Source organism: Sturnira hondurensis, unplaced genomic scaffold, assembly GCF_014824575.4.
Source record: "Sturnira hondurensis isolate 20B ecotype Veracruz unplaced genomic scaffold, ASM1482457v3 Scaffold0000362, whole genome shotgun sequence".
NCBI classification, from domain to species: domain Eukaryota; kingdom Metazoa; phylum Chordata; class Mammalia; order Chiroptera; family Phyllostomidae; genus Sturnira; species Sturnira hondurensis.
The window spans coordinates 186283-204200 of NW_028072993.1; positions in this window are offsets into that span (position 1 = coordinate 186283).

Consider the following 17918-nt stretch of genomic DNA (forward strand, 5'->3'; position numbering starts at 1 on the left):
TTTGATTTTCTGGCAGTTGTGGGGTTTTTTTGTTTGTTTGTTAATAAGTTGGTTGTTATCATTGTTTTGGCTGTGGAACAAAATGAAGTGTATCTACCTATACCTCTATCTTGGCTGGAACTAAATGCAAAAGGAATACTTAAAAAAATTAGGCAGCCTAAATGCTTTTACTGTGACAATGAAGTTTCAGTGTAGAGATGTAGAGATGGGAAGATAAAAGCAATGGTCAATTAGGTGAGCATCCTAAAACAATTAAAAATCACACCTATGGAATGGTGAGATTCATCCCTCTATGACTCAAATCAAGAACTCTCCTGAGAGCCCATTCACTTCCCTATAATAAAGACAAAGTGACATCAAAAAGGACTTCAAAATGCAAGTTGATTAAATGTTTCCTGGAATTACACTCTAATAAAAAAATCTCCTAATAACACATTTATTAGGCTTTTAAATCTTAAGCACAACCAATGAAATTCTGCCTAAAAAGTACATTGGGCCCTGGCTGGCGTGGCTCGGCTCAGTGGATCGAGTGTCAGCCTGTGAACCAAAGGGTTGCCGGTTCCATTCCCAGTTTAGGGCACAACCCCAGTCTGGGTTGATGGCCAGGTCCCCAGTAGGGGGCATGTGAGAGGCAGCCACACATTGATGTTTCTCCCTCTCTTTCTTCCTCCCTTCCCTTCTTTAAAAAATAAATAAAATCTTTATTTAAAAAAGGTAGATTCAATCAATAGAAAAATATTTAAATTGTTTCTATTTTATGTAGCGAAGCTTTTACACTTTCAGCTACAATATTCTCCCTTGGGGCCTCTGTAGGGATGGGAGGGTGGTTACTTAGTAAAAGAGACATTGTAATACACATGGAAACACTGAACTCTAGCTTCATTCAACATGAATGTCCCCACCGGATCTTTTTAACAGCAGCTGAGTTTTATGTTTATCATTATTTCTTAAATAAAAATAACACACACAGAGACCGAGAGACACACACATACATGCACACACCCCCAATTAACTTAATTACCTCAGTTGATATATTCAGACTGCCCAAGTTTCACGCTGTCGGGAAGGATTCGATGCTGTCAGGAATGATTCGAAATGAAGTTATCCTTCCATTCCATGAACACAGAATATGGTCCAGGGCTTTTGTGTGATGGGAGTTTTTTGATCACTGCTTCAATTTCATCTGCTGTTATTGGTCTGTTCAGGCTTTCTGCTTCTTCTTCATTGAGTTTTGGAAGATTATATTTTTCTAGAAATTTATCCATTTCACCTAGGTTTTCAAATTTCTTGGCATACAGTTCTTCATAGTAATTTCTTACAATCCCTTCTATTTCTGTGGTATCAGTTGTAATCTCTCCTCTTTCATTTCTGGTTGTGTTTATTTGTGTCCTCTCTCTTCTTTTCTTAATGAGCCTACTTAAAGGTTTGTCTATTTTGTTTATCTTTTCAAAAAACCAACTCTTGGATTCATTGATCCTTAGAATTGTGCTTTTAGTCTCTATGTCATTTAATTCTGCTCTGATCTTGGTTATTTCCTTCCTTCTATTTGCTCTGGGCTGTCTTTGTTGTTCTTCCAGTTCTTGCAGGCATCGGGTTAGGTTGTTTGTTTGAAATGTTTCTATCTTCTTTAGGTAAGCCTGTATTGCTATGAACTTCCTTCTCAGGACTGCTTCGCCATGTCCCATAAGTTTTGGGTTGTTGTGAGTTCATTTTCATTTGTCTCCAGAAACTTTTTGATTTCTTCCCTAATTTCAGTCTTGACCCATATGTCGTTTAGTAGCATACCATTCAGTCTCCATGATTTTGCGTGTTTGGGGTTTTTTTCTTTGGGGTATGCACTCCAACTGGGGACTGAACTTGAATCCTAGGCTTGTGCCCTCACTGGGAATTGAACCAGTGACACTCCACTTTGTGGAATGAAGCTCAACCAAATGAGCCACACCAGTCAGGAAGGCTAGCTTAATTTTCTAATGTTGATTTTTTCCCCATAAATGCAAGTCTCTGTGCCCTTGCAAAACGTTGGAACTTATTGTTTCTTTTTTATTTTGTTTGTAGTTATAATGAATTAACCATTTAAATTCTTTTTCAATTAAAAAAAAAGAAATGAAGTTATCCTGTAACTGACCTTTAAACCAGCATTGCTGGTTCTACTTCAAGACTTTTGTGGCATCTGCTTTAATAACCATTTTAAAATAATTACTTACTATTAATAGGCAACTTAATACTGATTTTCTGAATCCTATCTTCCACAATAAATTTAAAACCCTTTTCTCCCACAGACTCATCATCAGTCTTCAAATGCACAGTTGGATAAGCACCCCTGGATATCAAGACAAACTCTTTCTTGGAGCCCCATGAATGAGCTACAATGTGAGAAATACTCAATAATTAAAATACTTTGTCAATAACATAGGCAAAAGATGGTAAAGAGGCAATACTAAATCCTAAACTGTTAATACCAACAAAAGAGTAATTATGAACAGTATAAGACAAAGATTTGTAGGATGGAATTCATGATTTCATTGCAACAGTAAAAAGGAATAGATTTTAAAAGATCAAAGGGGAAAGGCTGGGTTAGTGATTGATATGAAAATGATATACAGTTGTGTACCCATCTATAATTATTTAAAAAATGAGAAAAGAAGCATTTTGGTGAAAATAAGTAGACAGAGAAACAAATAGTATATGAGCCAAATATTTATGTTCCACCAATTTGCCCCTGAAATATGTGTATGGAAATCCTAACCCAATGTGATGGTATTAGAAAGTGAGGCTTTTGGGAGGTAAGCAGGTCATGGAAGTGGGGCCCTCATGCATGGAACTAGCCCCCTTATAAAAGAGACCCCCAAAAGCTATCTTGCCCCCTTTTTACCATGTGAGAGTACAGCAAAAAGACAATTGTCTCTGAACCGGGAGTCCAGCTCTCACCAGATACCAAATCTTAGACTTCACAGCCCCCAGAACTGAGAAATAAATGGTTGTTCAGACCACACAGACAATGGAATATTTTTTAAGGAAACCTGAACTAAGTCATGCAGGTTACCGAAATGTAGATTAATGAGGACCCGTTCTTACTTTAGAAACACAGAAAGCGATTCTGCTAGCGATAGGACATTTGCTGTAATTTATCTGTACGTACTGTAATTTAAACTCTCCTCAATTAAAACAGTGACACACTATTGATTTGTCTTAAAGATAATGTTATCTCAGAAATCTGAGAACGAAATACAAAGAATAGGGGAATATTAATTCTCTATGTCATTGTTTTCCTCAAAGAAACTGTGCAGTGGATTGGAAGTGATGGGGAACTTTGGGATACATCATGTCAAATAACGGGGTTCTGGGTAGAAACAACAAAACCCCTAGAAGTTTTAAAATAGTAGAAATGGGAAAATGTTGGTGTTTAACAAGGAGATTGGGTTGGGAGAATGGGTAGGAGACAGAAAAGACAGAGTTGTGTGGGGGTAGGATGGGGGGGTGAGGTTTCCAGGTCATTTACCAGTGAAGTGATGCAGTTTAGTGTTTACAGGCAGATTCTATCTACCAAATGCCGGTCTGAGCCACCTCTGCAATTTATTAACTATGTGGCCCTGGGCAAATTACTTAACCTCTCTCTGTGCCTCAAATTTCTCACCTGCATAGTAGACATAAAAGTGATAATACTTACATGGCAATAAATAAATTGGCACAAAGTATTAGGTTTATTAAATAAAAATAAACCTCAGCAAAATTTTACAGCTAATTATTAGACATATTTTTTGGGCACTTGGAGAAGGACTCAGTGGTCACGTGAAGTCAGCATGGGATCCTTATCATGTGACATTAAATAAACCTAATTTAATCTTTGGAAGAGATAATTAGTGACTAGGGGAAAGGAGATAAATTTAATGAATCTTGAGTTCAGTGAAGCACTTAACAAAGTACCTTATGATGTCCCTATGAGCAGATATAGAATGCAAGTGGATAATTATGTGGCTAGGAAGTTTCACTGTTGATCAAATAACCATGCACTGTTAACCTGGAGGGAAAGTCTTAATGGTATGGAAATGGTATGGAAATGGTTCTCTCCTCAGTGCTTCCAAGTACAGGATTTCTACTAATGGCTTAGACAGAAATACATGTAACACACTTACAAAATCTGTAGGTCTAGGATGGGTGGTGGCTAGATGAGGAGTAAGGGACTAGATTAAACACAGGACTGAGGGATCATTTAATTTAGCATTTCATCTAATACTGAGTTCCTTCTAAAATAACCCTGGACATTTTTAGTTTTCTTAGAACATGCCATGCCTTTTGACTCATCGATTCCACTATTAGGAGTATATCCTAAGAACCCTGAAACACCAGTCCAAAAGAACCTATGCACCCCGATGTTCATAGCAGCACAATTTACGATAGCCAAGAGCTGGAAGCAACCTAGATGCCCATTGGTCAATGACTGGATCAAAAAGCTATGGTACATTTACACAATGGAATTCTATGCTGCAGAGAGGAAGAAGGAGCTCCTACCCTTTGCAACATCATGGATGGAACTGGAAAGCATTATGTTAATGCAAAATAAGCCAGGCGAAAGATAAATACCATATGGTATCACCATTAACAGGAATCTAAACAACAAAACAAACAAGCAAGCAAAATATGACCAAAGACACTGAAATACAGAATAGACTGACAGAAACCAGAGGGGAGAGGGGAGAGAATCATAAGGGAAAAGGGGAAGGACTCACATGAACAAGTATAAAGGACACATGGACAATAACTAAGGTGGGGGGTGGAAATGGGAGGGAGGTGGGGAGCACTGGGGGGGCAGGGCTGGGAATATAAGACAGAAAACTGTACTTGAAGAAGAATTAAATAAATTAAAATAAAATAAAATAATAAAATAACCCTGGGCATATGATTATTAGCCTTGAAAATATGACATGGACCTTATTAGCATTCTCTTTTTTTGAACAGTTCTAATTGCCAAACTGCTCTTTCTCATGTTGAATCAAAAGGCACCACAGTAATGACTACCATCAGTATAGTGGCCAAGAATGTAAGTGTTAGAATCACATTGCTCAGGTTAAATCCTACTTTCTGTATGTATTATGTCACTGAAGGCAAGCTATTCAATCTTCTTTTGGCTCGATTTCCTAAGATTTATGATGAGACTAATGTAACTACATCTCTACGCTTTTTAAGAAGATTAAGAGAGCTCTCAGGACTATGCCTGAATAATAGTAAATACTCCATAACTATTAGATATTACACAGAACAAGTTGCATACATGGCCTCTATTAAGAATTCCACAAATACTTGAAAAGAAAACTATGATCCTTCTGTCTTTTCTCCAAGGTAAACATGACCAGATATCCACAACTTTTAGCATTCTGGTCATTTATGCTCTACGGTTGTGTTCCAGTTTGTCAATGTTCCTTAAAATTGTTGCATGACTATGGGTAACATAACCCATAAGGCAGGGTGGCAGCCAATCAGATTGGACCTTGGCTGTTAAGATTTGTGGGACTAAGCTAATGCATGCCAACTAAGTGCCAACACTAAGTTTGGCCATACAGTGGAACTATGAGTCCCTTTATCTTTTAATTCTTTATTAACACTGCTCTGAAAAATCATAACCATTTGACACTTCTGAAATATTTATTTGAAACACCCACTTTCTAAATCACCACCTCGTATCTACTCAACTCTGTTAGTATTTCCCTTCTGTAATTGTTTGATCTCACCATGACCATCTCGCATTGATCCCATTAACTTTCTAAATCTATCAGCCTGTACATGAGAGACTTTATTGTGAAAGGAAGCAGAAAAATAAGGCAACAGCTAAATTTCTTGTTTGACTTTGTTTTAAATGATGGGTAATATTAGAACACATTTGAAACTTTGAGAAGGATAGAAGAGATGGACGATGTGGGAGGAAGGGTAACTAAAGGGATTTTGTGAGAAGCTAATAACTTTCAAATTTATATTTCTAGCTTAAAGTTCTTTTTTTCTAGCTCAAGAGTTCTATTTCTAGCTACCTATTGTCAACTCCATCTGTATATAGCATAGCATTGAAAACGTAATATGGCCCAAATTTATCTTCCCCAACCAATCTAGTTTGCCTTTTAGTATTTCCCATCTCTAAAAATACCACCTCCAACATCTCACACCATATACCCAAGAGTCATCCTTGATTTGCATGTTTAATTCCATACTGAATCCATCAAAAATTCTACCAATTCTATGCCAGATCTTCCCACTTCATTTATACCCTATTGTTGGTAAGGTAGTCCTTCTGTAAGGTAGGATAATTTATTATCTAAAACTACTGATAGGACTTGCTGGAGTGATGGAGTATTCTATATTAGCCCTGTTCAGCATGGTAGTCAATCACTATATGTAGCAACTGAGCACTTGAAAGATGGCTAATAACACATTTTATTTCATTTTAACTAATTAAAATTTTAATAGCAACACATATTGGACAATGCAGGTCTAGACTACCCCAATAGCTTCCTAACTGTTGATACAATTCACCCTGTTGCCACAAAAGCCACTCCTCCACACAGCTGCCAGAGCATCCCGCAAATCACTCCCTTGCTAGGTACGAGGGCTCTAACCAATGCAGCTACAGCAGTGAGCAAACCAGACTAAGTCCTGTTTTCAAGAAATTTTCATTCTGGTGGAGGGAAAAAGATTTTAAACAAATAAATAAATACATATCTGCTAGGTCATTATAAAGGCCAAGAAGAAAAAGTGGAGGGGGGTTGTTTAGATTATGGGATAGAGAAGGCCTTGGAAATGTATTACTAAATGGTATTATCTTTTTCTTCTTTATTGTTTGTCTTCCTAAGAGAAGGTGGCAGTGGTCATCTGACTTGTTCACCATTGTGTCTCCAATGTGCCTAATACATTAGGAAACACTCAGTAATAAATGAATTTAAACTGTACATTCAATATGGTGTTTACTAATTACTTTCATGGACTAAATGAAGAAAGATGACCAGACGACCTTAATTTTGCTATATTTCTTTTCATTGAAATATTGTAAAAGCATTGAAAAGGAAACTATTTGGTGGCTATCTACGAGTCCGTTTATATTCACATCAAAGATTAAAAACTAGTTAAAACAGGTGAATTATATTTAAGTGAACAAAGAGATTTGATAAGAAAATATAACTAAGACATTGTAGCCAGTGTGTTTCTGTATAAGAGACAGCCCTTGTAACTAGCTAGGAGAAGAGCAATGAGACTCTATGTTCAATAGCTATAAAAAAGCCTTGTAGAAATTACATTGAAAAAAATGATATGAGTATATAAAATTGTATGAAGTAAAATATACAAGCTAGTAAATAAATGGTAACTTGCTCATTTTTATACAGAATCATATATGCTAATTATAGAAATATAACTTGTCTCATTTGTAATCATCTGATACCTCTAAATTTTTGATTAATCAGAACTTTTAAAAAAAGAATAGTGTTGCCAGTTTGAAGAGTATACAAGAGTGAAAAAGCAAAAAGCAGCCCCTGAACTGGTGATGTGCTGCTCACAGCTAGAATGTGTTGTTCTCATGTTGGACATAAACCATCGCACAGAACATCAACACCAGCTACAGCTCTGGGAGTCTGTCATGAGGTGAGTCAAAAGCAAGGTCGTGTGTAACCACCAAAATGCCAAACACATTCCCTGTCTCTCCCTCTCTTTCTCTCTCTCTCTCTCCTCCCACCCACCTGCCCCCAGCTAAAATAAAGGATTACTACTCATTTGCAGTTTTATCTTTATTCAAATCAGGCCTCCCTGGGATTGAGATATACAGTCATAAAGTTGCCCCACTTCCTGACAGCATCCAATGTAGAGCCAAGTCCACTACTGCCTTAAATCCTCTCTGAAATCACCCAACCAAAGCCCCAATCCTATAGTAGATTCTTTCTAACACCCTCGAACTGAGACCTCATGGTTTCCCACAGTACGTAATCTCCCTCTTTGCAGTGAGTATTAAATCCAAACTGTTCAATTACAGACGTGTTCCAGGGTCTTTGGCTCAAGGACTTTGATGAGAGTTAGATATGCAAGGTCTGATGCTGTAGATTTCTCCAACTAATCTTAAGGAGAGCTAATAGCTTGAAATTCTGTATCTTCCCCTCCCCCATACTCTAATTGTTTTAGAAATCTAGATAGGCACCAAACTCATAGAAAAGAAAAAGTTAGGCAACCTTGGAATTTTGAAGCAAATTGCTGAACATACAGGTGTTATAAAATCCTGGAATATCACAGAAGAGGTCAAGGTCTCTAGAAAAAGACACTATCAAAAACTCTCCTCTTGCCCTTTGTGACAGGTGGCTTGTAATGGTGTCCTAAGTGGCAGAAATGAAAGGAGACTGGTGAAGGTGATGCATTATTAGATTACAAAATCTTTGGAACACTTTCCCTCTATGAGTCACTCTCAGAACAGGATATATGTCCAAGTAGGATAGACACTGTGTGGTCAACAAACCTGTAAAGATTTTCAACCTAATTAGTCTTTTTCTCTTCAATTTGCTCTGAGTTTAAAAATGGCCATCTTTACTCTGAGAATGAAACCTAAGGAGAGAAATTTTCAAAGAAATAACCTAACTATTCAGTTTAGAAAATAAAACCTCTTAAAACATATTACATCTTAAAAAGAACAAATTAGAGTGCCCTCAAATGATAAAGGGAGATAGGAATAACTGGACTGAAATTGAGAAGAGCTGAGGTTAAAGGTCAAAACCCAGTGTGTTGTGGTCGCATGCTCAGCCCATTGCATCTGGGGATTCGGATTAAGGATCTGATGGAAAAATCACTGACAACAAGTGATACTGTTCTCAAAGTAATTGTTAGGTCATACTTCCCACATATATACATTATATAAATATGTAGTAGCACTTAACACAGGCCATTTAAGAAAGATGAATTTACCAAGTAATCTTGATTGTTTATCTAGTCCACCATAAATATTGACATAATCCCATCCATAATTCCAGGATTCTTCTGTTATTAAGCTTCTAATCACTGCCTTAATTGTATTTCCTGGCATAGAATAAAAAGTCCAAGTGCAGTTCAGCATGTTCGGATAAATATTAGGATAATTGGGAGATGCGATTTCAACAAAACTAATAGGAATCAAATCCAATATTGGACATCCTTACGGCAAAAAGAAAGAAATATACTTAACACAATAATCAAAGAGCTGAGTTACCTCTTGAATCTAGCTTGAATGTCTACAAGTGGGTCATTAGAACTTCAGCTCTAGCGCTGGTCTGTGTGGTTCATTGGGTTGGGCGGACTCCCATGAGGCAGAGTCACCAGTTCCTGGCTGGTGCACATCCCTGGATTGTTGACCAGGTCCCCAGTTGAGGGCGTGGGAGAGGCAACCAATCAATGTTTCTCACATAGATGTTTCTCTCCCTCATTTTCTTCCTACCTTCCCCTCTTTCTAAATAAATAAGTAAAATCTTGAAAAAACTTCAAGTATAGCATCCTTTTATTAATTTCTGTCACTGTTCCTTTGCATCCATAGTTCCTTATGTATATGGACACAGGGTTTAAATGATTTTTGTTTTGAAAAACTTACCCCTCAAAAAAGGCAGGCTGAAGTTGTATGATGTAAACTCACAAACTGTGAACTATTAAATCAACTTCTACATTTATATTTAGTTTTGTTGCTTATATGTGATACATAATCTTAATGGTCACAATCATGAAAAATAGATTATATTATCTTCAGTCTAGAGATGAGTGAACTCACATTTGATGTTTTTTAGATGTGCCCTAAGACTTTTAGGACTTCCTGGAGTTTGTAGATGATACAATAATATTTAATTTCCCTACAAATGCAATAAGAAATAATTTCAATATTACGAAATAAGAGTAAAGAACAAGGCAGTTCAAAAAGTCAGTCTGAGTACTTGGCTAAACTAAATACATGAGCAAGATTATGTGCACCTAAAATTCAGCTTCACAGCATATATATTCAAATTACACATATTTATCAGGTAGGAAAACTTAAATCACTTTCAGAAAGTTGAAACCAGGACACTAAGTTTCATAAGGGCCAAGGGTCTATACTTCACCAGAAAAGAGAATTGAAGAATTCAGTCACATTTCTGGGCTCCTCCAAATATTTTAGGTATTATCATCCAACCGAAAATTAATGCCATCCAAACTTGGCTTATTTCATCAATAATCTTAGCTCTTTAGTTTTACTACATTTTGGCCCAGCCAGAAGAAGAAAGGGGAGGAGGAGGAGAAGAAGGAGAAAGAGAAAAAGAAAAAAAAATTAAATGTATGCATGCGAGAGAGAACAGAGAAATATATCCATAATGCAAAAGACATAAAATATGAGTATATAGAAAAACTGTCAATAAATAGACTTAAAATCACTAGGAGGGTTCCCATTAACAAAACAGATGACTTTCTTATCCATTAATTGGGTAAGATGCCACTCCCGTACCCTCCACTCTCTAATCTACCCTGGGTCTCCATTACCTCCAAAGTTTAGCACTAAGAAAATTAATACAAGTCCATACTTCACTATAAAGCAACTAGAATCAGGACACAGACACCTGGAAGTTTTTGACAGACGTCACAGCACACTTTTTACTGAACAGTGCTTAGCAACACGGATATTCTTCATTCTATTTCCATAATATTATGTAACTGAATTGAAGCCAATGGGATTCTTTCCTTCCTTTATAATCTTACCTTTTTCTTTAACTTTTCCTCTCATGGCATCTAGAATAAGAAAGAGAATCTTCAGGCTCAATACATCCAAGCAAATACTTTATACTTTTTATTCTTCTGATCATAGATGTGATACAAGCACATCGTAGAAAATTTCAAAACTACAGAGAGTTCAAAAAAGAGAATAAAAAGTCTCCTGTAGTTCCATCCTATATGTAACTAATGCTAATATTTTAATGTAAATCCCATCAGGCCTTTTTCTATGCTATATGTAAATTTTTTAAAACTGTATGATATTTCATGGCTCTATATTTTCAATTCACATAGATAAAACATAATTTCTATTGACATGCTTTCATTTGTAATTTCAAGAACACGAATGATGAGTCAGAAATTTAATAAACATCATACACAGTATGTAAATCTAATAATTTCTTCTGTCATTAGAAAAATGTCTGCACTAAAGATCTTCTGTGTTTACTGGAAAACCAGAATGAAATATGTGTAATAACAGTCTCCCAAGTTAACTTTAACTCATACTTCAGCTCTCAGCCAGGGGGTTGCCATAAACAGAACAGATACATTTCGTACCCATTCAGTGGATGAGGAGCAACCTTTTTACTCCTTATTTCCTAATCTGCTTTGTCTGTAATGTAATTTCCTTTATTCAAACAAACAGCTATTGGGCACCAACTATTCACTAGGCGTGGTTGTCATTTTCAGAGACAACAGCAATGGTGCACGCTTGATGTGACTGAGGGACAGCCACAAGTTTGACACGGCTGGTGTGTAGTGAGTACTGGGAAAAATGGTAGGACAAATCACGAAGGTAGCCAAGGTCAAGACCATATAGCACCTTGTAGGTCAAAGTAAGGATTTTCAGTATGAATGAGTTGAGAAAACATTGGAAGATTATAAGCAGAATAACATATCTGAATTATCTACTTTAAAATGATCATATTAACCAATATGAGTAAAATAGACTGAAAAGACATACATATCAGAATGTTATATTGGAATTGTTGAGAAATAGTTAAGAGTCTAGATCTATTTTACTGAAAGGCCCATATGTGAACGGCAGTATATTCAATATGAAATGTGAGAAAAAAAGCCAAGACAGCAAAAATTAATGGCTTGAGCAATAAATTAGTAAAATGGAGTTGTCATCTACTGAGATGGAAAAGCTTGGTAGAGAAAGAATTTGGAGGCAGGGGCATGACAACAAGAGTCGAATTTTGGCCGTGTGAAGCTGGAGATGCTTACTACACATCCAAGTGGGGAAGGAGGCACTTGTATACACAGTGCGGGCGCACAGGGAAAGAGCTGGGCCTGGAGATAAGCATTTGGGAGTCATCTGTGTGCGGACAGCATTTAAAGCTAGGGGTTGCACACTCACTCACTTAAGAGTGAGTATAGATAAAGGAGAAAAGAGAGTCAAGGTCCTGGGTCCTGGAACACCTCAGCCTTTAGTGGTAGAGAAAGTGAGGAATGATTGGGGAGGTGAGAAGAGAGCCCAGGGAAAGCTGTGAGCTGGGGGCCGACTGAGGTTCCAGAAGGAAGGAGACTTCATCTGTGTCAAACGCTGCTGGTAAGACGGAGAAGTAACCAATGGATCTGGACTTTGGGAAGTCGCTGGTAGTTTCGCAAGAACAATGTCGGTAGAATGGTGAGAAAAAAGTCCTATGGTAATGGAGTCAAGGGCAAAAGGGGAGATGATAAATAGAAATGAATTTTATGGTGCTTTACTGTAAGAAAACAGAGAAATTAAAGTTCTCCTAAAAGTCCATCCCCATTCTTTACCAAACTACACAGAACTCTTCTGTTATGCATTTCCATTGCATTCTGTATTTTTCCTTCCAAACTTAATACATTTATTTTTTCCACTCTATGTTTTTTTTCTATATGATTATTTGATTATGTACTAGCTCCCTTATGAGACTGTAAATTCTACTAGGGCAGGGACTGTCTTGTTCACTGCTGAATCTTCCTGGACTAAGTTTAAAAACATTTGCTGATAGAATAATTGCAGGCTTAAATGTGAGATTTTATTCTTGTTTGCTTATGCGAGTCCCTAGCAAGGGTGTCCGACCTGCGTCCCACAGGCTGCCTGTGACCCAGGAGGGCTATGAATGCAGCCCCAAACAAGATCATTCATTTATTTAAGCCATTATGAGATTTTTTTGTTTTTGTTAGTGTTTGTGTATTTAATGTTTGGCCCAGGACAACTCTTCTTCTTCCAGTATGGACTTAAGACACCAGAGGTTTGGATCCCCTGCTTTCTTTGACACACTGAGCCTGACGCAAGCCTCTCCAGTTATCTTCCACCAGCATGTCTCACATCGTCAGACTGAATTAACTAATCTGTGTTTTGTAGAAATGTCTCTTCAATTGTATTTCAGTTAACATTTTTAATGGGGATGAATTGTTAAATCTTAAGAACTGGAGCAATTCTAATAATATAATTGCAAGTGTTTTCTCCATGATACCTGGTTTCTATAATTTGCGATAATTTTCAATTTTCATAATACCATCAGTGCCTTTGCCCAAACCACAGCCATTTCAGGCAAAGCATATTTTTCAATAACTCTGCTGCAACTAATGTTTATGAGCGAGACACCAAACAAGTACAGGAGAACTAATTTACTCTTGATAGTCACATATTAAGGAATTTCAGAAGAGAAAAGCTACTTAAATTTTTTAATAGGAATAAAATATTCCTACTATATTTTTATAATATTCCAACTACCAGGAAAAATAGACAACATTTTTAGGTATTATCCAAAAAACGTAATAAATCTGATCAATCTTATTTGTTATAGAGATTTACCTTGAGGCCTCCACAGATTATAGAAGTCACAACCTTAGATATTTTTGTCTTCTCCCCCAAAGCTGACACATGAAACAGAGAATTCTAATCTATTTATTTGGTAACAGTAGTCTTCTGAACACAGCACAATAAAACCAGCATGCAAACAAAAATGAAAAAAAGCAACAGACTTCCCAGAAATATGAAAAGAATGTCTCAGAGAAAATTCTTCCACGGCCAAACTGACGTTGTACGTGAGAATTGGCATCATAAGAGAACCCCAAGATTTCAATGAAGGTGAATGTCCTTCACGTAATTTTTCTAGGAAAAAAATTCTTACTATACATCAAGGCAAAGGTTATTGAGTAAAATACGAGAGAAAAATCCTGTTTTTGAAATTACAAATTTATACCATATCTATTCCCAACAATATAGAGACAGGAAAATCAAGCAGAATAAAACCCAATTAGAATAGAGAGATATAAGCTCTAGATTTCTGAGTCTAAGCGGTTCTTAGGGAGGGGTTTAAACCAACAGGACACAGTATAATACATGGAATAACCTTGATAGATATAATAAAGCTGTATAGTGCAAAAGAAGGTGACAGGGCCTAGCCAGTTGCTCAGGGAAGAAAAAAATTATTCTTGTTACCAGACTTAAGGAAAATGGCCATACACAGGGAGTGTATTCAAGCCTTTGCAATACACAACCTCCATGTATTCACAGCATAGTCAACTGAGTAAGAAGCAAGTTCCAGTAATTGGCACGAGAGTTAAAACCATTAGCTAGTCTAAATGAAATTGTTTAGGCAATAGTTTTTAGATGTCTCCCGAGATACCAGATCCTGGCTCTAATTAGCGATGGTTCAGCCTCCCGTTACCCCGGGATCTCCAAGGCATCCTTCAGAGGGTGATGGAGTTTGAACTCTTTCCGAGAAGGTTCTCTCTCTTAGGAGGCACACTGCCAACAGCCAGAATGTTGTCATGAAGTTCTCCCCCGTGACGCCAATTCAACTTCTAGCACAAAACAGTTTCCCTCCTTCTTTTGCTTTTTATAGTCTTATTTTAAGATCACAATGTTCATTTACTGAAGAAAATTTCGAGAATTTCAAAACTAATTACTCATAATCTTGTACTCCAGAAATATCCACTTAAACTTTAGACCTTTATTTTAGTCACTTGTAGCACTTTAAAAATATTTAATTACATGATGTGGCTTTCTATCCTGATCTTCTCACTCAATATTACATGTACATTTTTTCAACTGTATTAAAAAGTTATGTGAAAATAATTAGTGCCTGCATAACATTTTTACCTATGGATTTATAATATTTTTCTTAACCAATATTCCATTAAAATTTTTTGGCCATTATAAATAACACTAGCTAAATGAATCCCTTGTACATAAATGTCTCTACACATGTGTAAAGTATATTTTAATAGGTATAGCTAAAAGTTGAAACATTGAATCAAAGTTTAGCTTTTGAAAAATTGCTAAACCTCTCCCCAGAAAGCATACTCCATACTATACCTCAATGGCAACATAAAAACATCAGCTACATTGCATTTTATTTAATAAATGTAATCCTCCAAAATCTTTATTGTCAATTTACTAGATAAAATTTTTCTCCAGGCTAAATATTTTTCTCATATTTATTTATTTGCCTCTAAATTGCTCACTGAGATCTTGCCCATTTTCCTATTAGGGTCTATCTACCCAAACAGTGATTCTGAATTGTATTTCACAATTCATTGGTTAAATCTTTATTCATTGTACTTGTTTTAAATTTTTTTTACATTTTTACTTTAACTAAAAAAATAAGTTTGAGCTTTATACTTGTTAAGTCAAGTAGCAGTTGATTAGAAAGGTTAGAGTCCAGGGTTTTCAGAAGGCTGATGATTTAAATCTGCTTCCTATGACAAGCCATCTCACCTTTGATCATACGCAGTATTTTCTGAATTCAACATTCTTACAAAGGTAGTATGCTGTACCATTCGTAGTTCCAAGGTTGCAAGTCAATAATCCTAGGAACTATTAAGCATTTTTGCCATTGCAGGAAAACTCTGCCTTTTTAGTAAACAGATGGCTTGAGGATTAACTTCATTGTGACAAGACACAAAATAAAAAGATTTAATTTAGATTGTATAGTAGCTGATATGTGAATATTCTCTAACCTTTCTTATCTGTTAAAAAAGGTTAATGATTAATTCAGTGCTTAATGTTCCCCAAATCACTTGGGTCAGTGGTTTGTAATTCTCTTGGAAAATGAACAAAAGTCAAATGCTTGGAGACTCTGGTTTAAACTTGGAACTTAATCAAAGGTGTGTCAAAGATATTGAGACCTACACACTCAATTTTACAAATTTGAGCTTTTCTAATACTGATTTTAAAATTCTCTATGTTAATTACCTTACTCCTTTCTCAGAGTTGTTGAAAATGCCACTTATTTGCTTTTAAAATTTGGTTTTGGCTAGAGCAGAAAAGGTTTTAATTATATAGAAATTTATTGATAATTTTCTGTTCTCTTTCATTGCTTTTATATGGAAAGATGGAAAGCTCCCTTTCCATCCATAGTTAAAATAATTACTTATATTTTATATGTTTAAAGGCTGAGGAAAAATTGTTTCATTTTTCAATCTGTTCTTCTATAATATGATGAAAATATAATTATTTTCCTCTCTGATTTATAATGCCAAATTTATCACATTAATGCCTATATTTCTGATTTCCATTCTGGTCCACTCATGTGTATCTCTTCTTGCTCTAGCACTATACTGTTTTGGTTATCATTACTTTGAAGTATGTTCTAAAGCCTGATAATTTGCTTCATCTGGCCTCACCCCCCACCAGAAAAACATTTTCAGCTAGTGCTATTATCTTAAGGATAAACTTTAGAGTTATTATTAATTTATTCCTCAGTCTCAAGAAAAATTCCCATTGGAATTTTGTTGGGAAATACATTTGTAAATTAATTTGGGATAAATTAATGTTAATTCTGTCTTCCAGTATTAGAACATGCTACTTTTCTCTATTCTGATCTCTGTATGTGGGGGTTGGGAGTCTGGTGGATGTGTATGTGTGTGCCAAGTTTTACATTTGATGATATATCTCATATATTATTTTTATCTTTATGGTTATTATTCCTATCTTTGTGGTTTTTGTTGTTAACTATAATTGAAGTCATTTTTCCATTATATCTGTTAACTAATTTTTACTGTTATGACTTTAAAGGTATAATTGCTGTGAAGTTTCACCTATAATAGAAATTAATTTATTTCAATTATAAATTAGTTGAACTAGGTGAAATTAATTTATACCTAGTTTTCTTAATTTGACCTAGTTATATGACACATATTTTTCAATATTAAAAAAATGATCCTTGCATTATAGGGATAAATCACAGTACTTGTTTCTGTTAAATATTCATTGAACAACTTAGTGACCTCAAGCATTGAGTTAGCCCCTGGAGCTTGTAAAATTTACTTGCAAAAAATTGAAATAGGGTCATTAAAACTTTTGGGGGTGGAGATGGGAAGTAGTGTATATGTTTTAGGAACTAATTTTAAGTAAAGAAGAATAGGTATGCAGTTCATTAACATAATGAATTATAACTGATACAGCTAATGTACTCTCCCTGCTTTTCTACATTTCTTTGTTGTTCCAAACTGTGTGCTCAGACAACTCATGCATGGAAAGACAATAGGGAAACAACAGTCTAATCTTTTTTTCTGCACAGCACAATTTAAAGGATAGAAATGGGAATGTATATTTCTAACTCAAACACCAAGCAGAAGCTTGGTTTCTTTTAGATTCATTAACACACATTCTTATTAAATTCTCAAAACCACCTTATGAGGCAGTTCAAATAGCAGGTGTTTTGTAAGACGAGAAAGGAAGACACACAGATAATTTACACAGATGCTGGGCACAGATCCTACATCTCCTCACAAGAAGCTATGATGCTTTTGATGCAAAATTGTCTCAGGAAACAGGGAAGTTCTGGGTTTATTAAGATTCCCTTCTGGGAAATGCAAATTAAAACCACAATGAGATACCACTTTACACCGGTGAGAATGGCTATCATAAACAAAGCAACAAACAACAAATGTTGGAGAGGGTGTGGAGAAAAGGGGACTCTGGTCCACTGTTGGTGGGATTGCAGACTGGTACAACCATTATGGAAAACAGTAAGGAATTTTCTCAGAAAACTAAAATTGGACCTGCCTTTTGACCCAGCAATTCCACTTCTAGGATTGTATCCTAAGAACCCTAAAACACCAATCCCAAAGAACATATGCACCCCAATGTTCATAGCAGCACAATTTATAGTTGGCCCAAGACTGTAAAAAGTTGGAAGCAACCTAGGTGTCCATCAGTAAATGAATGGATCAAAAAACTATGGTACATATAAACAATGGAATTCTAT